Genomic DNA, 25108 nt, shown 5'->3' with positions numbered 1-25108 from the left:
GGTTTTTTCGTTCATCCCCTGCTGTTTTTTTCAGGAAAGAATTAGAAGAATTACCAAGCAGGTAGAAGAGGTTGCATATGATAAAAAGTATTTTTTCCAGAGACTCCCAACTGACTTAGTGTCCAGAACTTCAGCCATGAAAGACGCTGAGAAACTCTGAAAGGTACATTCTTTTTCTATTTTTATTAACACCAGTACTATTGCTACCTTGCATCCCCAAAGTATGCATACCATTTTGATATTCTTGGGTGGCTTAAAACATTCTTTTCCTACACCTCAAGAAGTCAGCAGTGTTCCTGTTGGAGAAACACGTCTCATCTAATAAATAAAACATAACATATATAAAATCTCTTTAGGGAACCATTTCCAGAAAAAGAATCATTTTCCATGAAAAGTATGATAGATAATGTACTTAATGGCACTGCCAAACATATGTGATAAAATTGTACAACCAAGAAAATTACATTAAATACCATTAACCAAGATTCACAATTTGCTATATGATCAATGCTCATCAAAGCTATTTTTCCTTGGCTGAAAAATCATTTCTATCATTTATAACCATTTAAAATTTCAGCTGGTGTGTACTTTGTCTTGTATTCTAAATCTAAAGAGAAAAGTCCGATTTTAACCCCCTTTTAGTTCAATTGTCAATATAATTGCTCTGGACATTAACTATACAATTACATGTTCATCCTTTAACTTTCATTGCTTGATGAATTCCTTTGGGAAGAATATATTAAGAGACAAACTTTCCAGATTGATATAATCCACTCACAGAAAGTCCACTTAGTAATACAGAGGACTTGGGAAGTGTTTTGATATTTTTTCCTTTCTCTATCAATCAGGATCCAATCAGGGGATAGAAATCACAAAGCAATTTGAAAAGGGAATGTTTAATATAAAGAATTGTTAACTATAACAGAGTATTTTCTCTAAAGGAGTAAAGAGTGCTCTAAGGAACACCTACACTGGGACTGAGGGAGAGTACCCAAGGGAGAGATAAATCTCAAGGCTTGGATTTGGACCTCATTGGAGAAGGTATGATTGCAGACCTGTGATGGCAGAAAAGGTGAATGGGATAACTCACTTTAGAGCATGTCCACAGTTGTTGAGCAAGCAGGAAAAACCCCTTCAGGATGCAGGAGAAGAAAACCATTGCAAGTACTGACAAACAGGAAAGGTGCTTTTAGATTTCGGGCAATATGAAGCTGGGAATCAACCACTGGCACACTTAGAAGCTTCACTGGAAATTCACTTGAAATTACCACAGTTTCAGACTACAAAACACACTACCAGATCTCAGTGGGAAGCAGTCTAAGGGGCTGCTACTGATACTTGAGGGCGATGTAGGTGGCCATCTTCTCCCTGTGTCCTCACAGGACAGAGGCAGCAGAGAGCTCCCCGGGGCTGCTTTTATATGGACACTAACCACATTTGTGAGGCTGCCACCCTCATGACCTAATCATCTCCTAAAGGCCCCATCTCCAAATAACATCACACTGAGGATTAGATACGAATTTTGAGGGGATGCAAACATCCAGTGTATAGTATTGTGCCCCAGCCCCTGAAAATTCATGTCTTCCTTGCATGCAAAATACATTCATTCCATCCTAATAGCTCCAGAAGTATTAACTCATTCCAGCATTAAAGTCTAAGTCCAAAGTCTCACTTAAATATCATCAAAGGCAGATATGGCTGAGACTCCAGGGATGATTCATCCTGAAACAAAATCCTCTCCAGCTGTGAACTTGTGAGATTAAACATGTCACATGCTTCCAAAATGTAATGGTAGCATAAGTATAAGATAGACATTCTCTTTCCAAACGGGAGAAATAGGAAAGCAGAAAGGAGGAATAGGTCCTGAGGACGTCTAAAACTCAGCAGGGCAAATGCTATTAGACCTTAAGGCTTGAGAATAATCCTCTTTAGCTCGATGCGTGGTCCTGCTCCTGCTGCTTTGCTGGACAGCAACACAGGGGCTTAGGTGTCCTTTTAAGTTTAGGCGGAGGCAGCCACACACCCACAGCTTGTGCGCTCTGCACGCTGGCAGAGGTGGACTGTGTGGACACCGCCAGTGTTTCCTGCCTGTGTCCCTCACAGGGTGGGTCCCGTGGCCTGCGTTGTGCTGGGGCCCGCTGAAGCTGTACCCAGGGCAGCTGAAGATCGCAGGCACCAGAGCGTGGAGACGGGAACCCTCTAGGCCAGGTGTGCCAGACAGTGAGCTGAAGTCCCACGGGCGTTGGCGGCACCTTTGCTAACAATGTCACGTGTTAATCAACTATACCCCGATACAAAAAAAAATTAAAAACAACAAAAACAATTTCATGTGGCTCGATCTAAACTACAATTGATAGATGGATTTCAAAAGATCTCAAATACAAGGTAAATATATCACAACAAAAACAAAGAAACACCACCACAAAACACTGTGTTTTTAGATCTAGTAAAAAAACAAATTAGAAAAATAAAATTAAAATCTCTACAATGAAATGGTGGTATAATATTACATGCCTAGGAATAAATACAAAGACTTTAAGGCCTCTATGTTTATAAACTAAACATAACCCTAAAATAATTAAGTAAAATCTCAGTGAATGGTTCCAATATGCCATGGTCATTATAACAAAGACTCAATGTTATAAAGACGTCAATTTTCCCCAACTGATCATTACTGTAAATGAAAAACTAATTATATTCTAACATTTTTTGGTTGGTAAAATCACTTTTAAATTTTACATAGAAATGCAAAGGTCCAGGAACAGCTAGGACACTCTTGAGGAAAAATATATCAAGATTTGATATATAAAGACTTTTATGAAACTACAGATAGTTCAGTGAAGAAGTATAGAGAAGGCAGAAACAGAACTACACATATATGGTCACCTAGTCTGGTAAAGGTGCCATTGAAGTCCAGTGGGGGGAAAGGTGAGCCTTTCAAAAATGGTGTTTAATAATTGGCTATCAATACATTTAAAAAAACCCAACTTGATTCCCTATGTCAAACTAAGTCAATGTCAAGTGAATCATACACCTAAATGTGAAAAAATAATTAAAAATTTAGAAGAATACTAAGAGATTATCTTCACGGCCCCGGGAGAGTTAATATTTCTTGAGAGATACAAAAGCATTAGTCACATAGGTAAACATCGACAAACAGAACTACATTAAAAGTAAATCTTTTGTTTATCAAAAGGAATAATAGGGCAAATGGGAGACAATTAGAGAAGATATTTGCAAAACATATATCTAATTAAAAACTCATGCAAAGAATATACAAGAACTCCTACAAATGATTAATAAGGGCATCCAATTATATTGTCCAAAGACCTGAACAATAACTTCATAAAAGAGGAAAACTGAATTGCCATGAGGCTTATGAAAAACTAAAAACAAAACAAAAAAACCTCAATGTCATTGGCATTAGTCATTAAGGAAATTAACCTTAAAATCACAATAAAATACCAATAAACTTTCATCAGAATATCTAAAAAAATTTTAAATGATAGTACCACATTATTTGCAAGAAAGTAGAATAAGTGGAATGCTCATACACTGCTGGAGGGTATATACATTTGTGCAAACACTTTGGAAAACTGTTTAGCACTCTCTTAAGTATATACCAGTAATTCCACTCTTAGTCATAACCTCAACAGTAAGGCGTAACCATGGGCACCACTAGACTTATAAACAAGGTGTCTAGCAACATTATTCATAAAAATTGAAAATTGAAAACAACCCAAATGCACCTCAATATTTTAGCAAAGAAAAAAGATATATCTTGATATATTTATGCAGTGGGATAAGCAGTCTATAACAGTAAAAAATTCAATTATGACTAATGAAAAACATGGATGGATCTCATAGTCATATCATTGACTGAATAATGCAATTATATTTGTCCACTTTTATAAAGTTCAAAAATAGGAAAAACCATGATGACAGAAGTCAGAACAATGTGATTTTGGAGGGAAGTTAAGGATAGGGTTACATCATGAGAGATTCAGGATCTAAGTAGACATCAGTTGGGTGCGTCGATTTTGTGAAATTTACTACTCTGATGCTTAAACTCTGTACGCTTAATTGTATATTTTTTAATACTAAATTTTAAGAAAAATTTAAATATTGTTTGAAGTAAAAAATAATAGAACAACTTGAGAGAGAGAAGAAAAACAAACAAAAATCTTGGCTTCTCTTTTTCTCAGTCCTTCCCATCACTGGCCTCAAGTGCTCCTCTGGTTTCCTATGGCTCTGTCAATAGAAGAGTACCCTGATTTGGGTTAAATCCTTTTGCTGTACTAATAAGAACACTGAAACCCAGAAATATTAAATGCAGGAGTCATTCCCTCACAGTATGCCAAGGACCCCAGTTTTAAATTTTTCCTCCCAATCTATACCCAGGAGATAAACATTCCCTGTTAACTATCCTTACTTTCACACTTAAAGAGGACATTTTAATTTTTTCATAAACTTTCTTAACCTCATCAGTTTCTCCTAGGAGATTCTTGACTTGCTGATTAATTAGCACTTACCGAAAAGAGGCTTCATGGGACCCCTCTGCTTTCTCCCCTTTGGATTAACAATAAATTGACAAAAACTGTTTAAAAGAATCATGCCTTTTGTGACAGAAGAATTGTCTTTTAAGATACATTCAGAAATAATACAACAGAATATGGAACATTATTTTCCAACTTGGGTGCAAAATATATAGTGATTTAAGCACTTTGAGTTGAACATTTTGGGGAGCCCTTGGTTTAGATACAACAATTTTTATCTTCTGCTCCTTTTTTTTTTTTTACCTTTTGTCTATTTTTCCCACTAGATTTGGGGAAAAAATAAAAAAGAATGTCACAATGTCAGTATCACCTTGAATTCCCCAGGATGGCAGCTTAAAAGCACTTTCATAACCTTACGTTAGACGTTCAGAATATCATTGGTGATGTATTTTCAGAGGCCATGTGAGTTTTTATTTCAGATATGGAACTATGGATTTTGACTAAAGGATAGAGAATGAAATTTGTTAAAAACTTCCTGATTAACCCCATGTGAGTTCTCTGTCTTCAGTGGAAAATCCCTTCCCTAACTTGCCAAACTGTCAGATGGCAACCTTATTTAGAGCCCTCTCTGTTGAATGGTGATCAGTTGAAATAGGACAATTTTATGATCTTTAGTATGGAAGATGTTTGGGATTTGTGTGGCTTTGGAAGAGTGACTGGAGACAATGACATAATGCTCATTTTTAGTAGAAATCCCCAGGGATACTGCTGTGCATGTAAGCATGTCTATGTGATATGTAGCCAGAGGAATAGGAAAAATAACTATCTGATCTTTTATTGATTTCTCAACTGTGAGTTCCAATGTAACTACGTTTCTGATAGGTATAGAAACATTGGAGATGATTACGTTTTCCCAGTCATCTCCTGAAAATTATGAATTACACCTCCTGCAAAATGTGGAATGTTAGCATGTTTCGTTACTGTGTGTGCAAATGGATAAAATTTACTATAGTAATATGATTGTTTCCTAAGATACTGATTCTCCCCAAATTCCTCTCTCCACTGCACTCACTAGTGCCCCCTGGTGGGGAAGGACAAACCTGTAAAATGTCAATAGTTTGCCTTTGCTGCTCTTACTGTTTGATTGCCCTTTGTGACCAGGCATTGTTTTCCTCTCGCTCATTATCCCATGCCCAAGCAGATGCCTCCTCTGTACCAGTCCTCAAACTTTTAAGATAATATTTGACAGTGAGGTATTATTTATAAGGACCGAAGGCAGTATTTCTAAAAGGTTATTGTACATAAGCATCACTAAAGAGCACTGTTAAGGTACAGATTCCTGGGTCCCAACTCAGAGACTTTGCTTGAATAGGTAAATAGTATTTCTTAGGAACCTCCAATTTTATCAAACTGTAATCTCTGGAAACATTTACATATGCAGGGATCCCTTAGGTCAGGTTTTCAAGATCTGATAGCTATATGGTCTATATAAGGTCTCCTTCTTCAAACTCTGTAAGCAATTGCCTCTCTGCTTCCCCCAAAGGCAAGCCAGTCCTCTCCTCATTATCTTTCTCACTGAGCCATAAAAGTTAGGAGATGCTTTTATAGTCATCTACTCACAGGTATTCTAAGAGTCATTTAGTCATTCAACAATATTGAGTCCCTACTGTGTGCAGGCTCCTCTAGTTATCTGGGTTACATCAGTAAATAGAACATTACAATTTCTGTCCCCATGGATATTTCTTTCAAGAAGGAGAGAGAGACAATGAGCAAAGCATACTAAATAAGTAAACTTTATATTATGTTATGTAAGTGCTGTGGAAAAAAGGAAATGGAGAGTAAGGTAAGGAGGCTGAAGAATGTGTGTATGGTGGGACACGATGAAATTGTAAATGGCATGGTAAGACTAAGCCTCACTGAGAAAGTGACATTTAAACAAAGCTTTGAAAAAGGCAGGGGAGGGAGGTATGTGGGTATATGGGAAAGAGTATTCCAGGGAGAGGGAGCAGTGGGGCAGACGCCTTAAGGAAAGATTGTGCCTATAGAAAAGGAATGCTAGGATGGTTGGTGTGTCTGGTGTGGACTAAGCAAGGAGGGCAGTAGTTTGTAAGGACTTAAGTAGAGAAACAGGAAGCAGATCCCATAAGGTCTTTGGATCTATTGTAAGAACTTGACATTTACTCTTAATGATACTGAGGCCCATTAAAATGCTTTAAGCAGAGGAGTGACACTTTCTGTCTTAAATTTTAAAAAGATCACTCTGGCTGTTGTGTCAAGAGGAAACACTGGAAGGGCAAAGTTGGAAGCAGGCAGATCATTTATGCAGCTATTTGCAGGCAAGAGATGATTGCAGTGGAGATGCTGAGAAATTGTTGGATTATATTTTTGCATTTTGAGTATAGAATCCACAGTATTTCATGAAAAAATGAATGTGGCGTGTGAGAGAAAGAAAAGAGAAAAATATGACTCCATGTTTCTGCGTTTCACACCTGGAAGGATAAAGCAGCAAATTCAATGCATTTGATGGGAATAAATAAAGAATTCAGTCCTGGAGTTACTGAGGTTTGCGATATCTGTTAATTTCAGAGTGGTGGCTTTAGGGATGCAGTGGATGTAAGTACCTACATTTCAGAAGAGAGTTCTGAACTAAAAATACAAATATGGGACTTATCACTATTTAGAGAGCATTTAGAGGTATAAAAGTGGATGTGAGTGCAAAGATAGTGAGTTTACACAGAGGAGAAGAAAGGATTAAGACTGAATCCTGAGGTGCTGTTGGAGAAGGTCATCGAGAGGATGTGACCAGTGGTTGACCCGAGAGCTAGACCCGGGAAATGAGAGGCTCCTCACCCACCCACCCCCACCCCCGTCCTTGGGATGCACATTCTGCCCACGGTCCCCACAGTGGGAGCCCTTTTCAAAGACGGAGTTTTGAGAGAGCACTGTGTTGCTGAGACCATCTGGATGGTGTGTGTGACTAAACCCAGGCAAGGCCTCTACATAAACTTTCAGGATTCTGGTGGACAGGTGTCGGGATCTACTCGTCGTGATGGCCCAAGACAAACTTCATATGTAACCTTCCCTGCTTATTTTTCAAGTTTTAAGACTGTGCACATAAATTGGATGCATTCCAGGGAACAGAGCATTAAGTGAATCAGAATTACATGGGGTTGTTGTTCAATTCTCATTTTTTAGATGTATTTCCAGTACTGAAAATTAGAAGTCCCTCATCTTTAATTCTGTGGATTTTTGACGTACTTGGGCTGTAGTTTCTTCCAACTAACATTCAATGAATAGTCGACCTGTCCTAAGAGATCTCAGTGATGTTCATCCTAACCTTCACAGCATCAAACAACCTTCAACAATCTCAATGCACCTGCTGATTTTTGTCCTCTATTTCCTAGGACAGTCTATTGAATGCACCTTGAGAATCTCTAAATATTGTTGCGTGTGTTTTTAACATTAAACATATTAGTCTTAGTATCATTTTTGGCATTTCTTCTTTAGCATTATTATTCATAAATTATGAATCAACCATTATGGATCAATAATACTAGTAGAATACCAAATAAATGTAAGAAAGAGAGGACCCTGTATTGAATGAACACTATACATTGCTGACCATACTTATCTTGGATAAGTAGAGTAGCCAAAATTTTGGCTGAAAATATTGACCCTATGGTGCTCTGGTAATGCTCATCAATAGAGAGTGGAGAACACCACCTGCTTTACACATTCTTATTGGCTGAAAGCTCATGATAGCCCCCTTTTACCACCATAAAATATACTTAACAATATGCAGTAATACAGTAATGGATTTTTTCCCTTATGTGTGTTTGGGTCTATCAGAAAAATATAAATGCCAAGTGGTTAGCATTAATAAATGAGGTATGCATATCATGGTTTATTACTATACCTAGTTATCAAAGACAAGGAAATTTACAAAAGGAGAAAATAAAAGTTGGCCGAGCGCCTACTCTATGCCAAATACTGTGTAATACAGATTATGTCTTTTGTGTCACTTGATCTTTGCAAAATTCCTGAGTGATGGATATGCCTGTCTCTACTTCACAGGTAAGAAAAATAACTAAGAAATATTATGTAATTTGCTGAAAGTGTGTTAGAGACTCATCTGAAATTTAAACCTAGGTCCTTCTGAATCCAGATCCCCTGCTTTTTCCATGACAGCATGTTTTGTGGGAAGACTATGTAGTTATCTTGAGTCCTATGAATTTCTACATATTTTCCTTTGGCTTTGCAAGAAAAAGGCATTGACGGAGGAGGAATAGGAGTGGGTTGAGGAGGACAAAGGAATGAGGAGAAGAAGAAAGATTGAGAGGAAGAGAGAGAGGTATAGTATGTATTCAAAATATGAATACAAATGATATGAAACACAGTAATGAGACTAATTTCACTTTGATTTACCTCTGTCTTTGAATTTTGGATTAATGATTATCAGTAAATTATAACCATTATTAAAAAATTTTGTATGTGGAGTGAGGTTTATAGTGGCTTATACATAATTAAAGGTAACTTCTACTTGAGACATTAGAACACATTGGAGTGTCGTGAATTTGTGAACATCTTATTCACAGGAAGAAGGAACAAACCCACTCAAGCTGTCAGCCAACATCAGGAAGGACTAGTGAAAAGACCTAGAGGCAAGGGCTTAAAATAGCCTCTGGGAACCAAGATAGAAGCACAAACATTAGCCAGTGGCTGAGTCTACTGCCATGAGGATTAAGGTAAGGATCCAGGTGCAGGAACTATGTTGAAGGTCAAAAAGGGAACTACGGCAAAGATGATGATAAATGAGTCACCGGATGGTAGGACTAAAGCTCCTTACATTCTCTCTGAAAAAGGGAAAGAATGATTCCACAGCTTGACAAGGGGCTTGGCACACCTTGGAGGCTCCAAGTGTGTAGGTTAATGGATGCAAGAACAGCACATAGGCTGATCTCTACAGAAGTGATCGTATGCACAAGTTTTCTTATGCCTCAAGCTGATTCCACCAGAGAGTCCCTTGTTATCATCTAAGTTAACCCCCAAAAAACTTTAAAACACTCAAATTTTATCAAAGTTTACAAATGGAGATTTAAATAGAATTCACCATGAGGTGTGTGTAGGAATCCATACATTTTGTAGGAGTTATATAGGAGATAAAGTATTGACTGCAGTCATATAAACTTTGTTTTTTCACCAGTTTTGTGGTTAGCCCTCCTATTTAAACCCTGTAGGCTTCACGGGCCTTTCCAAGATGATATTTTTGTTCAGATGTAGTTCGAGTTTTGTTTTAGAAAAAGTGCCATGATACCAGCTTTTACATTTTGCCTGCCTTTTTTTTTTTTTAATTGAAAAGGCTGTCAGGGTAACTCAGATATTAAGATAAGTATTATTCCCACTACCAAAAAAAGTAAAAATAAATCACAGTCAAGAGAGATTCATTGGTTAGTGGTGTTAACTGAACTGAGAATTTCTGAAATGGATTTTCCCAGGGGAGTCTTACAAGTCTGTATACGGGATTGTGGGCCACTCTGTAAGACATCCACCTGACTTAGGCAGATTAGCTAACACTCCTAAATTCATTAAGGAGTTAGTCTAAACACAATTTGGAGCATTGGAGACTAAATTCCATAATGTCATCAACACAAAACTATTCCATAATGTCATCAACACAAAACTCTAGTTCTTCATTGAACCTTGGCCTGGCATTGCTTCCTACCAATGATCAAAGTCAGGGTAGCTAACCAACTTTGAACACCTTTCTCTGAGTTGATAATTTGTCTTCTGGACATATAAAACCCCCCGCCCAAAAGGCAATGGAAAGTAAAACTTTTATTTTTTTTCACATACACCAAAGAAACAAATGCATTGTGAATGCTGTCCCTATTTTCTTTAGTTTTCTCTTTTAAAAAGACTTTGCAGAAGTTCAGTCCTATGCCTCTGGAAGATCTCCAGCACACTTGTAAAAGGAAATGACAGGCATCTAGAATAATTTCTCCCTAAAGAATAGCAGAAGCTATTTCTTTAGTGTCATCAAGTAAGATACTGATTCATCACAAAGTTAGATGCTGTTGATAGAGAGCAATTTTGCCATCTCCTTCAAACCGTTCTGAGGTAAACCATATTTTCTCTTTCATATTTAATAGGAAATTATCTGAAAACGTTTAAATGCATACTGGTTATTATACTGTGCTTTGTACTGGATCTAGAAAGGCTAAGCCAATTCTAGGAAAGAAGAGGCTTATTTATGCTTGCATGTCAGATGTGGTTATGATTTCCCAATGAAGGTGATAAAAAAGGCATTAACTGAAATAACTTTTTTTGGGTATGCTCCTTTGGTATGCTTACGTATTTTTTAATACATTATCTTCTTATTTTTAGTTATAGGGAGGTTTGACCCTCTGCTTCTGAAATCATTCAACTGATCATTTTGGTATTTTTTTTATTTTCTAGGTGTCTGAAAATAACATTTATAAGGGAATGACAAATACGCACTATTGTGTACCAAACCCCATTAAGGTGTTTTTCATACACCATCTGATTTTTTTTTTATCACAATAACTTATGGAAAGGGAAGGAAGCTCAGGGGTATTAAAGGATTGCCTAAATTACTGTTGTTGTTAAAAGGGCATCCACTTTTTATATCCTACCTGGAAAAGCAAGCACACCCTTCTTATTAAAAAGCATCTCCAATTACACAGCTTCTACATATGTCTGGACATACAGAATCAAAACACTGATTGTGAAGTCTTAACTGATTCCTGAATATTTCTTTAGTGCCTGGCGCTTGAGGTGGGATATTACTTAGCTCAGGGGTCCCCAACCCCTGGTACCGTCCTTCTGTGGCCTGGTAGGAACCGGGCCGCACAGCAGGAGGTGAGCAGCGGGCGAGCCAGCGAAGCTGCATCTGCGCTCCCCACTGCTCGCATTACCGCCTGAACCATCCCTCCCGCCCCCTTCCCCAGTCCGTGGAAGAATCCTCTTCCACAAAACCAGGCCCTGGTGCCAAAAAGGTTGGGGACCGCTGACTTAGCTGACTTGATTTCATTCAGATTGTATCATTTTCTTTGTAATCGGCCAAATCCACAAACTCATTGGAAAAAAAATATCCCAAACTATCAAATAGGTTATTTGGAACCACATACATTGAGAAACTTGATGTTTTACACCTTGTTGTCCTTGCTTTTCTTGTTTTGTTATCATTGCTTTCCTTTGAACCAGTTATTGTGCTGTTGTGTCAATTATGGCCATGTGTTCAAATCCTTCAGAGAGATGGTTAAAAGAGCTGTTAGCATTTTATAAGTGGAGAGCGTGTGGTGGAGAAAATGGAAAAGATCTACTTAACATTGTTGACTGAAAGAAAAATGTCCAACCTAAGAGTTGTAAGTTTTGGTTCTATCCATGGTTTTGGTTTTTACCGAGGACTGTAGTCTGGGAAACAGCCTCTCAGTAGCTCTGAGGGGACTATTCTGAAGAGGCAGGGGAAGAGCCAGTATATTTATGAATTTTGGCCTGGGAAATACTTGGTATTTCCAAGCATACATCTTGGTAAAGGATTACTGTTAATCACAAAGAACAGATGTCTCAAGTTAATAACTTCAGTGCTTTTCTATGTGTGGGAAGATGCAAGAATCTGGGGTCACTGAAATTCTTCCTTATATCTGCATCTTAACTCTCTAGGGGCCCAAATATCCAAAGAACAGAATGCTTCATCCTGTTTTTCCCACCCTGAATTCCCCTCAGAGTGCACTCTTGGTGGACAGTTGCAGTGGGTTGTGACTTAACCCCTTGTATAACGAGATGATGAGTGACACTCTTTGTTCTTTTTGTATATAACATCATACTGCAAAATAATCAGAAAAAGGAAATACTACCTAGTGTCTTTGACTTTTAGCTAAGTTCTTATGAAGAGAATTATCCTCATCTATTCTCTACAATGGAAAAACTTTGCCTTAATGACGATTTCTTTACCACTCATCGCGTATGAAGTAAAAATACCTTTTTTGACAAGTAGGATTGCTCCTTTTAGAGAAAATCCTTGTTATTGGTTCCAAGAAATGGATATTTCTTGGAAGTATTTTTAAAAATACTTTTCAAATCATATTTGTTTACGGATACTATGGCATTTTGGAACAAGACATTCCATTTGGCAAATAATAGAGGTGAAAGGCAAATCTTAATACAAACATATTCTTGTCAATATAATTGGAAATACACAGTGACTTGTAGATCACTTTGTAATTTGTAATTACCTTACCCATCAGAATATTTTAATGGACACATCTTCTTAAATAAAGGTTTTTCCCAGAAGTTTTTCTGCAATCACATGGCAATACTTTCAATGTTTTATTATTCATTTTGTTGGGGAAGAAGAAATTTTTTTCTACCTTTCTACGTTCTTCTGGCTGGTCTAAGAATTAAATTGACATGAGACAGATTTACAGGAGAAAATTAAGCAAAAGTTTAATAACATGTACACATAAAAGAGACCCAGAAAAACTATGTAACTCACCAAAATGAACAAAACCCTCACCTTAAATATCATCTTCAGCTAAAGACAAAAGACAATGTTGGGGGTAGTGGTTTGGGACTTCAGAAGGGAGGTGGGCACTTGACACAGAGATGGAAAAGCAAATGTTTGGTAAACACATGTTTGCTGAGCCAGGCAGAGACAGTGGCACACACACAGAGAGAAATTTTAACAAACAGACTTTGCCAGGTTTCTCCCTGTCTATACATCTAGCTCACACTGTAGTTATCTACGATGATAGTTCCCTTCCTGATAGAAGACAGGTCTTCTATCTAAATTCTTTTAAGAAGTTAAGGGGAAGGTCAAAGTTTCTTCCTGAGTCTTGCAGTCCTTGATTGTTTTCAGCCCAAATTAATGCACATGCCAAAGAGACATTTTGGGGTGGCAAGTTTGCTCCCCTACCATCCTCAGTGTTTTTGTTGCCCATACAGTAGACACACTGATTAACATATTTTCACATCCACTGGCAGAGAAGGATCTCCTTTTAGGGAAAAAAGAAAAAGTTTTATAAAGGAAAGAGAAGATAAGAATATGTAAAGTAGATTGTGGCAGTGTGAGAGATATGAGTATATGTATAACAGATAATTAATATATTATGAATAAAAGGAGTTTATCCTAGAAATTCAAGGTTGTCTTAAGATTTTAAATTTGGTTAGAAGAATGATTTCCCAAGTGGAAGAAACAACAAGAAGGGATGTAGGGGAAGGGAGGGTAAATATGAAGTTCACTGTGAGCCAGGGAGGTACTTTACACAAAACCATACAGCACTGAATTTTTTTTTAAGGTAGTATCTACCAATTGGAAATGCTATGGACAACTGCTGCAGCCCTCTCTGCAAAACATTAGAAAATAATTTTGTTAAACAGGCCAATTTTAATATCTAAGATGACCAGGGTGACCTGGTTATTTACACAATAGTCTTAAACATAGCTACCAATATAGAAATAACTTATTCTGTTTCTTGCTCAGAGCTAGCATGAAAATACCCTTCTCCATCCCTGAAGAGTCACAGCTGTGTTTGAGTTTAGGAAGCAGAATTGGGAGAAGCAAAAAAAGCTGGTCGGGGGGGCAAAAGATCTCACTTCTTCTGACTCTGTTCCTAACTTTGATTCAAATTATGTCCCTTTGCTGCACCTCAGCCTTCTCATCCATAATCTGTGCAGTTAAACCAGATGAGCTCAGAAATGCTCTCAAACTCTGGCTCTTTGCTAAATGTCTTTGATGGTATACCAAGATGGAGGAGCCTAGTTTCCATTTTTTTTCTGTCAGTACTGCCATGGAGCTCAGGAACAGAAATGTCTTATCTTTGTTCTTTTTACTAATTTTCAAGCTCATTATTTATTATACTATGTTTCTCAGTAGCTGGATGGGGCTCTGAATATTTTAAATTGAAAGAGATTTCTACTGTAGGTATCTCTTTTTCCTCTGAATACTGATATTGGATGATGATGACGATGATAAACATCTGAGAAGAACAGGAATTGAACAATTTTTTCCTTCTAGAGGAGCAGTAAAACACACACACACACACACACACACACACACAGTGAAAAGCAAATAAAAGCAAAAGTGAAAAAAAATGGATCCAGAAACAGTCTTAGAGAAGAAACTGGGTTTAAATCATAGTTCTGTTACTCATAAGTGCTAAGGATCTGAGTGGATTGCTTACATAATATTTAACTTCCTTTGAGTGTGTTAAACTTACATTCCTTGGATTCCCTTGCAGTTACAGTTCTGACTAGAATTTGTTTCACCTTGAAATGCACTTACGTGAAAGGAATCAGAACTAAGGTGGTGAGAGAAGCAAGGAGTGAGTCTTCTATTTTGCATACAGAAGTTGTGAGGTTTTGAAGCCATCAACTCTAGAATTACTTCCTTATTGAGTAAGCAAGTTGAATAGTCAGTAGTTGGGTTCCATGTCGTGGCAGAAACATTATCTCCATAGTAACCCAGTTTTGGAACATCATATGTGGGATTCATCCCTTAAAGTTTAGCATTGCTTGTTTCTTCAGCCCTCCTAACAAGTCTGTAACCATTTACTAGGTCATAATCATTTACTTTTAACTTAACTTTGCTAGAACTGATTCTGTTTTCTCCCACCAAACCCTGGCTAATACAGTTTGTAAACTTACTTAATTTGTGTAAGTCTATGTTTATTCCTCTGTAAAATGTGAGTAAAATGAAAATATTTTATAAAATTATTGTCCTGTACACTAAACAAGATAGTTTACATGAAAGGCTTAGCACAATGTTTAACATACTAAGCATGCAATAAATATTTGGTATGGCCATAATTATTACTCTAATGAGATGGAAAAAATAGTATTTATCATAATTCTTCTATTCCAGTTATTTCTTGATGCCTCACCACACCTCCAAACTTGGTAGTGTAAAATAATCATTTTATTATGTCATGAATTCTATTATTCAGACAATCAGAAACAGCACACAGGGTCTCTTGTCTCTGCTCCAGAATGTCTAAGATTCCAGCTCACAGGGCTTAAAGGCAGGGGCGATGCAATGGCATGGCAATGTTCTCATCTGAAGACTCATCCACTCACAGTCCTACACCTGGACGTGAAGAACAGCAAACCACAATACCCACCCACGCTTCTCACTGTGGCCTGATTTGTTCAGAGCACGGGAGCATCCACGGTAGCTCCAGGCAAAATTCCTCAGCAAAATGTTAACAAGCCAAATTCCACAGTATATGTATAACCGATAATTAATATATTACGAATAAAAGGAGTTTATCCTAGAAATTCAAGGTTGTCTTAAGATTTTAAATTTGGTTAGAAGAATGATTTCCCAAGTGGAAGAGATTTCTGAAGAGTTTGGTGAATATTCTCTACATATTTTGTTCTTTAGCTGGAGGTAGCAGCATTATCAGGAGAGAGAAGAGAGAGAACTCAAAGTCTTGTCAGCTAAAATTGTGACTTCATTACTAGTGGGGAAAACCTAGGGCTTTGAACCTGTAATTTTAGTTGCAGAAAGGAAGGAAAATAAGTGAAAGACATGCATTAGAACTGAAGATGTAAAGCTATTTTTATTCACAGATGACCTAATCTTGCATGAAGAAAATCCTAAGCAATCTATGTTTTGACAAAAATAATTCTTTGAGCTAAAAAGTCTGTTTAGCAAGGTCTCAGAATTAAAGAGCAATCTACAAAAATCAATTATACTTTTATGACCTACCAACTAAAAACGTAATATGAAATTTGCAAAGCAGAATAAGCATGGAGAAGGATAAACTAGTGATAAATTTAACAAAAGATAACTACAGAATCATGTTAGAAGAAACTGAAGATTAAAATAAATGGACAGAGAAAATACATTCATGATTCAGAACTGTTAAGATGCCAATTTTCACCAAAAATACCTAGAGAGTCAATGCAATTTCTATCAGTATCACAGAAGGCTTTTTTCCCTCCTATAAATTGACATAAATAATATATGAAAGTGAAAAAGACCTAGAATAACAAGCTCAATTTTGAAAAAGAAGAACAAAGGTTAAGGTCTTAAACTCCCTGATTTAAAAATTTACTATAAAGTAACAGTGATCAAGGTATTGTGATAAGAACAGACATGATTGGGGAACAGAAATGAGAGTCTAGAAATAAGCCCTCACATTTAAGGTCAAATGATTTTTCAATAACAGAACCATATTAATTCAATATGCATAATAGAATTGTCTTTTTAACAAATGGTAATGGGATAGATATTCCTATGCAAAAAAAAAGAAAAAAAAAGAAAGAAGGAAAGAAAATCTGAAAGTAAATGAACAGGCTTCTAAATAAAGAAATTAGAAAAAAAAATATATCTGAAGAAAGTATAAGAAAGGAAACTTAATGCAAATGTTAATTTATTCAAGAGTAAAACTACAATAGAGAATATAAAACAAATTGTGGGTTTTTTTAAGACTAAAAAAAGGAAAATATTGCCTAGATAAAGAAGTTACAAATAAAGTATATATAGAGAGTTTATATGTGCTTATTAATATTTATGAAATATTTCACAGTTTAAAAAAAACAGAGGAAAGAAGGAAAAATTATTTTTTCACAGTTGGCCCCTTGGAAAGATATGAACTCATTCGAAAGGCAGTGGAAGGATTTTGTCGTTTTCAATGTTACTGTTGTTTTAGTTTTAGCAGGTACACCTAAGATTCTGTTTTGAAAATGATCCAGTCTGAGACACTGCCCTTTCAGAAGAGCTAAAGGACTCTGAAAAAATTATCCAGTCCAAGGAATCAATAATACATAGGTAAACCTACAAATCTGTGTTCTTGTATTATGTATTTTTCTATCAATCATACAGACTGTATCATCAACATTTTTTAAGTCAATATATGAGCCACAGCAGTATGGAGACAATTTTTTTTAACAGAAATTAATAAGTAGGAGGCATGGAAGGGAAAAAAATGAGAAAGCAGGAAACATAAGCAAGTTATACGATAAAATAAGGTCAAGGATAAAGGTAACTGCATAAATAGCAAAGAGGACAGAGTTTAGAATTTTACCAAAGGAACGAGAAAAAAAAAATGTCATGGAAAAGGCATCTGAAGATAAATCACATTACAGATGCATGTAATAAATGCAATCAGATTATTTTTTTATATTTTTGTTTGGTTTGACATTGAGATCTCTGACATTTCAGTGTGAGGAATGATAGAAGGAGAATAAATAAACTACACTCAGAAGTAACAACGTCATCAAAAGAGAGAAATAAAGGACTCTGGTTTCTCCCAGTTATTTGAGAAAATAATTGTTATAGGTTGATCCGATGGCTAGCCTTCCAAAGATAACTCACATAGAACAGGCAGGCTTCTTCCTCTTTCCCAGACAGAGATAATATTTTAAACATAATAGACATTCAGTTTCTCCTCAGAGATGCCGCCCAATTATACTATTAAGCACAGTAGTGAGGAGTGTAAGTCTGGGAGTGAAATTTGTGCCATTTGTAGCTGGGTCAGTGGGGGTGTGTATTACACCCATGGTCCAACTTCCTTTCTTGTCTCACAATCTGACTTCCATAATCCACACTGCTTATATCATGACTTAAAACTGTCATATATTTTTAAAATGATGGTAAAATACCACATTTGGATAATAGATGTGTGACTCTAAACTTCAGGTTGTATTCAGGGATTATAGCAGGTGAGCAAGCACGTGTGTGTGTGCGTGTGTGCGTGTAAGAGAGAGAGAGAGAATACAAGGAAAATGGAATGATTATGATTGTAAACTGTGGGTGCAGTGGATGTTTTGCTCCTGTACACTCCCTCCCCAACACTGAAATATTCATTGCCACAGCTGCAAGAGTGATGGTAGCTGATATCTGTCAGCTGAGTCTTTCTCTGGTACTTGAACTTGGTTGAACAGAGTTGTTTCAATCAAGGTTATAATTGGTAGCTGCAGAGGAATAAAGTCTCAGTCCCATTTCTCCAATTTTGTACAATTCCAAAGAGCCATCTCAGCTCCAGTCATCCCCATAGAATCCACTGAGGATTTTGTTTCAACTTTATCACAATCCAACGTTCACCTCTTCAGGGTCCTGCTTCTTTCACTCCCTCAAATGTGTTGATCTCAAGAGTGCTCACTAATAAACGTCCTATTTACAAATGTTTAGCTAAGAGTCTGCCTCCTAGGAAACCTAGGACAACTCTTAGCGGACAAATGGCACCAGAAATAGTCCAGGAAAGCAGCCCTGAAGATAGGATATTGAAGTTGATCAACCAACAACACATCAGCAATGAGAACCCCACCTCTGGTGACAGGGGGAACAGGAATATTCCATAGCAGCTGGTAGTGCTGCTATCCTATCTCCTCACACAGAAGTTTACTGGGATGATATATCCACTGGCAAGAATGAACTGGTACATGAAATGTATCAGATATTTGAGAAACATGAGATAAACTGCAATGATAAAGCATGTGGATCTTGAGCATTCTATATGTTAGAGACCTACAATAAAAGTCCCAGGATACACAACAAATGAAAGGCTAAGGGTCTTCTGCACAGCATATAAACAGGCTTCTGCAATCAGAAAACTGAAAAGGCTTGGGATGTAGCCCCACACTCAACATCACTAATCATTAGAGAAATGCAAGTCAAAGCAACAGTGAGGTACCACCTCACACAGGTCAGAATGGCCATCAACAAAAAATCTACAAACAATAAATACTGGAGAGGGTGTGGAGAAAAGGGAACCCTCTTGCACTGTTGGTGGGAATGTAAATTGATACAGCCACTATGGAGAACAGTAGGGAGGTTCCTTAAAAAACTAAAAATAGAACTACCATATGACCCAGCAATCCCACTACTGGGCATATACCCTGAGAAAACCATAATTCAAAAAGAGTCATGTACCAAAATGTTCATTGCAGCTCTATTTACAATAGCCAGGACATGGAAGCAACCTAAGTGTCCATCATCAGATGAATTGGTAAAGAAGATGTGGCACATGTATACAAAGGAATATTACTCAGCCATAAAAAGAAACGAAATTGAGTTATTTGGAGTGAGGTGGATGGACCTAGAGTCTGTCATACAGAGTGAAGTAAGTCAGAAAGGGAAAAGCAAATACCGTATGCTAACATATATATATGGAATCTAAAAAAAAAAAAAGGTTCCCATGAACTTAGGGGCAGGACACGGGGTGCGGGGAAGGGTAAGCTGGGATGAAGTGAGAGTGGCATGGACATATATACACTACCAAATGTAAAACAGCTCGTGGGAAGCAGCCACATAGCACAGGGAGATCAGCTCATGCTTTGTGACCACCTAGAGGGGTGGGATAGGGAGGTTGGGAGGGAGATGCAAGAGGGAGGAAATATAGGGATATATGTATATGTATAGCTGATTCACTTTGTTATAAAGCAGAAACTAACACACCATTGTAAAGCAATTATAGTCCAATAAAGATGTAAAAAGAAAAAAAAAAGTAACAGGGATCTTGAACTATTTAAATTCTCAACTTTCAGAGTTCTGCCAGACCAAGGTAGGGTCCCTGATTAAGAAAATGTGGCAACCTGAGACATGGAACAGTGACACCAACTACAGTGTGACCCTTTGGTCTTGCAGAAGTTGTCCCGTTCATTCATAGTAAACGCTTGAATTCTTCACCGTTTGAAGACAAAGCTGAGGTTTCTGTTATGCAAGACAGCTGTCTCCTTCAGATCTACGACACCTTCCCTCCTGGCCCCCAGACCAATATTTAGAGTTAAGGCCAGAAAAACCACAAAATGATATGTTTTCTGAGATTTCCTAGGAGACATTCATTTAGCAAAGCTCCAGTGAGAGAGGAACTGGCATCACTGAGTGTAGTGGCAGCTGTCTCTGTAGGACAGGGCTGATGGAAAGCGATGTTGTTACATAAAAGTGCTCTCTGATTGCAATAGCTATTACACCATGCTAAAAATAATGAAGGTAGGGGCTTCCCTGGTGGCGCAGTGGTTGAGAATCTGCCTGCTAATCCAGGGGACACGGGTTCGAGCCCTGGTCTGGGAGGATCCCACATGCCACGGAGCAACTAGGCCCGTGAGCCGCAACTACTGAGCCTGCGCGTCTGGAGCCTGTACTCCGCAACAAGAGAGGCCGCAATAGTGAGAGGCCCACACACCGCGATGAAGAGTGGCTCCCGCTTGCCACACTGGAGAAAGCCCTTGCACAGAAACGAAGACCCAACACAGCAAAAATAAATTTAAAAAAATAATAATGAAGGTAGATGGTGGCATTCAGTTTAGCAAGTTAGGCGCAGTTATTGTGATGACGAGTGAGACCAAAGAGTCAGCCAGGGATCTCACCCACAGAAAACTGTGGAAGTAGTTACGAGAGCATGGTATCTGTAGAGGCAAGTTAGGTGGGCCACAAGGACGTTGCTCAGTCTCCAAATCCCAAACAAATGATGTGTGATTAATCAAGAGGCTGAATGCAGCCACCCCAATAAAAAGACAACAATTCCTTGCCCAGCTTTCAGACCCAGGAACCACTGACTGCAGTATAAGCAGGCTCCCTGGGAGGCATGTCTGGACAATATCACAGCACCTGTGTAGATAGGGTAATATTTCTCTGTGTATCGTACATAGTTCCCGTAATGATTCTGTGTGTATAGTGTTTAGATAGAGTCATGATTTCTGCAGCCCTCCCCCAAAGACACATATGACCATTTACTTGGGTACACTGGATAAAGGCTAATTCCCAAACATTCAGAGGACTGTTTGGAATGCAGCCAGAGCTGATGTTGATGACCAGGGAACAGAAACACAATCAAGGCTCCACGTTTAGAGTGGAAGCATAAGAGGAGCCGTTATCAATGGACTCCTAGACTCAGTGGGTACATTGGGTCAGTGAGCCCACCTACTGGTCACATCTCATCTGCACATGTATAATTAGAGTGGACATAACTTGGTAATTGGCAGAAACCTCACCTTGGTTGTCTGGTGTGTGGGGTAAGGACTATTATATTAGAGGAAGACAAATGAAGAATTCTAAAACTTCATCCTTCTCAGCAAGGTATTAATAAACCATATTAAATAAAAAATTGTACCACATCCTGGGGGTTATAATAGAGATTAGAGCTAACCTTTAAGACCAAGCCTTGTGACGGTAATGTTCCATCACATTTCCATTTAATTCACTAGTCTGGCCATTACAAAATTGAGGCAGAAGCTGTAAAATGATAACAGACTACCACGAAGTCATCCAACTGGTATCTACCATTGCAGCCACTAATCCAGATGTGTTATCTTTGCTAAAGTAAACTGGCATGACTTCGGGAGTATTGTATTTGACCACTGAGCTGATGCATGCATTCTTTCCATACTTATCAGAAAGGACAGTTTACATTCTCAATGGATGGATAACCAAATACATTTATAGTTTTTGTCCCAAAGCTATGTGAACTTTTTTGTCCTCTGTCGTATTAGCAGAGGGGACTAGAAACATCTAGATCTGGACTATCTGAATTGGAACAGTATAACGAAGAGACAAGGTTATTACAAGATGAGTCCACAGTGACAAGTCTGTTGGAGGTTTTAATAAGACACACATACTCCAGAGGGCAGGAGATAAAACCCATGAAGATTCAAGGGCTTGCAATGTCAGTGAAGTTTTTAGGAGACAGTGATCTGTGAAACACTAAGGAATCTCCTCTAAATAAGGAACACACCGTTGAATCCCACACCTTTACCACTAAGAAAGAAACACAAGCTTCCTTGGGTACTAAAAGACAAATCATACTTGCTGCAGCCCATTAATTAGATTATGAAAAAGACCACCCAGTTTGAGTGAGGCCTTAAATAGGAAAGGGGTCTGCAAGACTAGGCTACCATGCAAGTGGCCCTGCTGCTTGAACCATGTGACGTGGACACTGAATTACAGTTGTGCTACCATTCCATTCAGGAATGAGACTGAAAACAGCAGTGAAAAGGAATTCTCCTAAAGATGGAACAAACAAATGGTTTAACTGATTGGCCGGGGGCCTAGAAAATATTGGAAGATTGGGGGAAAGGGGTACATTAGATTCCTAGGATTTCCATAACAAATTACCACAGACTTGGTACTTAAAACAGTAGGCATTTATTCTTTCAAAATAATGAAGGTGAAACCGAGTGGGGCCCTGTGGGGCTCCCAGGCATGGACGCCTTTCTGTCCCCCATTTCTTGTGGGCAAGACTCCAGCCTCCAGGACCTTCCCTGAGTTCCAAAGGGCGGATTCCCACAGTTGCTAATTAAGGGAGGAGCAGCCAGAAAACCACTTGAGGCCAGATTAAAGGGACCAGAGAAGCTCATCAAGATCAGGAGACCTGAGATGAGATTAGGGAGATGAGATTAAGGGAGAACAAGCCCTGATCACACCCCAATCTTGTCAGAGATCCCACCTTTGAACCATGTTATAGAACCCTAATCAAATCCTCCTGGGTGGGGACATATCTCCACCCGTCATTTTTCAAGGCAGAAGCCCGGTGTGCCCCCCTCTGCCTGGCAAAGCAATAAAGCTATCCTTCTCTACTTCACCCAAAACTCTTTCTCCGAGATTTGATTTGGCACCGGTGCACAGAGAGGCCGAGCTTTCAGTAACAAAGCTAGAAGCCCAAAATCAAAGTGTTCACAGAATGACCACATTCTCTCTGGAGGCTCTAGGGGAGAACCCATTTCTTCACCTTTTTCAGCTTCCAGTCCCCGTCAAAATTCCTCAAGCTGTGGTTGTACTACTCCAATCTCTGCCTTTCTGGTCGCATCACCTCCTCCCTATATCTTATCTTCTGTCTGTCTTCTCCTCTGTGTACCTCTTACAGGGATACTTGTCATTAGATCTAGGGCCCACCCAGATAATCCAGGATAATGTCCTCATCTCAAGATCCTTAACTGCATCTGCAAAGACTCTTCTTCACAAAAGGTAACACTCAAAGGTATCCAAGCTAAGTCCCCAATATAATATTATCTCTAGGAGACCATCAGGTGCTTGATGACAAGTTGACAATATTAGATCCTTTATATCCTGGAGCGGTCAGTAATTCTTTCTGACTGCATTAACTTATATTCCAGTTATGGTTTTGCCTTTCCTGCATTAAGGACCTCAGCCAGCATCCTCTCCAAGATCACAAAATGAAAATATTTTTCAAAAGATTTTAAAACCCTCACAAATGATGTAAAATGACTAAGGTATGAATTTAAAATAAAAGACAAATAATTCCCAGTTGAATTCTGAATTAGAAGAAACACAAGAGCATCTAAAGTAGATAACCCATTAAAAGAAATAGAAGGTGAGAAGGGGAAAATTTTTTAATAAAAAAAAAACTGTACAGTTAAAAAAGATTTTTTCTAAAAGTGAAAAATGTGGGGAACAGTCAATAAACAACTTATGGATTATAAGAAACCCTGAAGAAGAAAATCAAAGCAAGGTAAAACAATAAATACTAAAAGCCATTATTTCAAAAAGCTATTGGAAAATTTAAAAATTTAAACAATAAATTGAAAGAAGGCACTTCATAACTGAGACTATAAACCCACAAAGATCAACAGCCAAACATATTCTTGCAAAATTCCTGAACTTTAAACAAAATAAAAAATCACTTGGTCATGTAGGCAAAAAGAGAAAATGACTTATGTGGGAAAGAAAATTAGATTGTCATCAGTTATTTTTGCAGTAACACTTTATGCCAAAATGAAATGAAAATACAAATGAAAGAAAATGTGAGCGAAGAATTTTACACCAGTAAAACTGACACTCAAGTATTAAGAATACTCTTCCAAGAACTCAAGGAATATAACTCCCATAAGCACCTCTTGAGAAATCAACAACAGAATAAGCCGCACACAACCAACATAACTCGAGAAATATCAGTTTAAAATTCTAGGCATGGAAGTGAAGATTCAATAAAAGGGACTTGTAGAGTAAAACTACATGAGAGTTGAAAAAGAGTCTAGTTTGTAACGGTTCCGTGTTCTGACAATGTAGATAAAGTACAACTATTAAAATACAGGGAAAATGAGAAAAGCACGTGAAAAAATTTAAACTTTTTTCACTATTTTGACATTGATAATTGTTATCATTATTGATAATAATGATATTATTATTCTGATGCTACTGTGTGCTTAATGTGTGATAAAGTAAGCAGGATAACCGTTATCCTTTCATTCCTTTGTGTCCTTGAAAATCAGGATTAGCTTTGTAGAAGAATGTACATACAGATGTAATATGCAAGAAGTAAAAAACCCTGTAGTCCTGAACTTTAATTGGTAGCGTAAATTTATGAGGTTTTCAAAAATAAATTTTATGTAAAAAATTTATATATTTTACATGTAACAATATTTTATAGTATGCTTATTTATTTAAATATATTTATAAATAAATATACTTATTTATTTAATCCATCTAGTAGACTTCTAAGATGACTCCCAATGATCCCAGCCTCCTGGTATTCATGGCCTGGTATAACCCCTACTCTTGAGTAACTTGCTTCTAACAAAAAGATGGCAACAATGAGGGATATCACTTCTGTGATTATAGTACAGGAGATTATAGCCTCCATCTTCTCAGGAGACTCTCCATATGGCTTTGTCAGCTTGCATGGTTTGATAAA

The 25108-nt window shown here is 37.8% G+C and overlaps 1 long non-coding RNA gene across 1 annotated transcript in view; it reads left to right on the top strand.

Moving 5' to 3' along the window:
* Window positions 1-175: 175 nt before the first annotated feature.
* Window positions 176-25108, top strand: part of LOC117200587 (uncharacterized) — a 66834-nt gene continuing 41901 nt past the window's right edge. Inside the window, exons 1-2 of the long non-coding RNA XR_007479878.1 lie at window positions 176-8847; window positions 9092-9241. This is a non-coding gene — a long non-coding RNA (uncharacterized LOC117200587). The remainder of the gene's footprint in view (window positions 8848-9091; window positions 9242-25108) is intronic.

This window comes from Orcinus orca, chromosome 10, assembly GCF_937001465.1.
Source record: "Orcinus orca chromosome 10, mOrcOrc1.1, whole genome shotgun sequence".
In the NCBI taxonomy this organism is placed as follows: Eukaryota; Metazoa; Chordata; class Mammalia; order Artiodactyla; family Delphinidae; genus Orcinus; species Orcinus orca.
The sequence above is the reverse complement of the archived record's forward strand: the minus strand, read 5'-3'. Positions and strand labels throughout refer to the sequence as shown.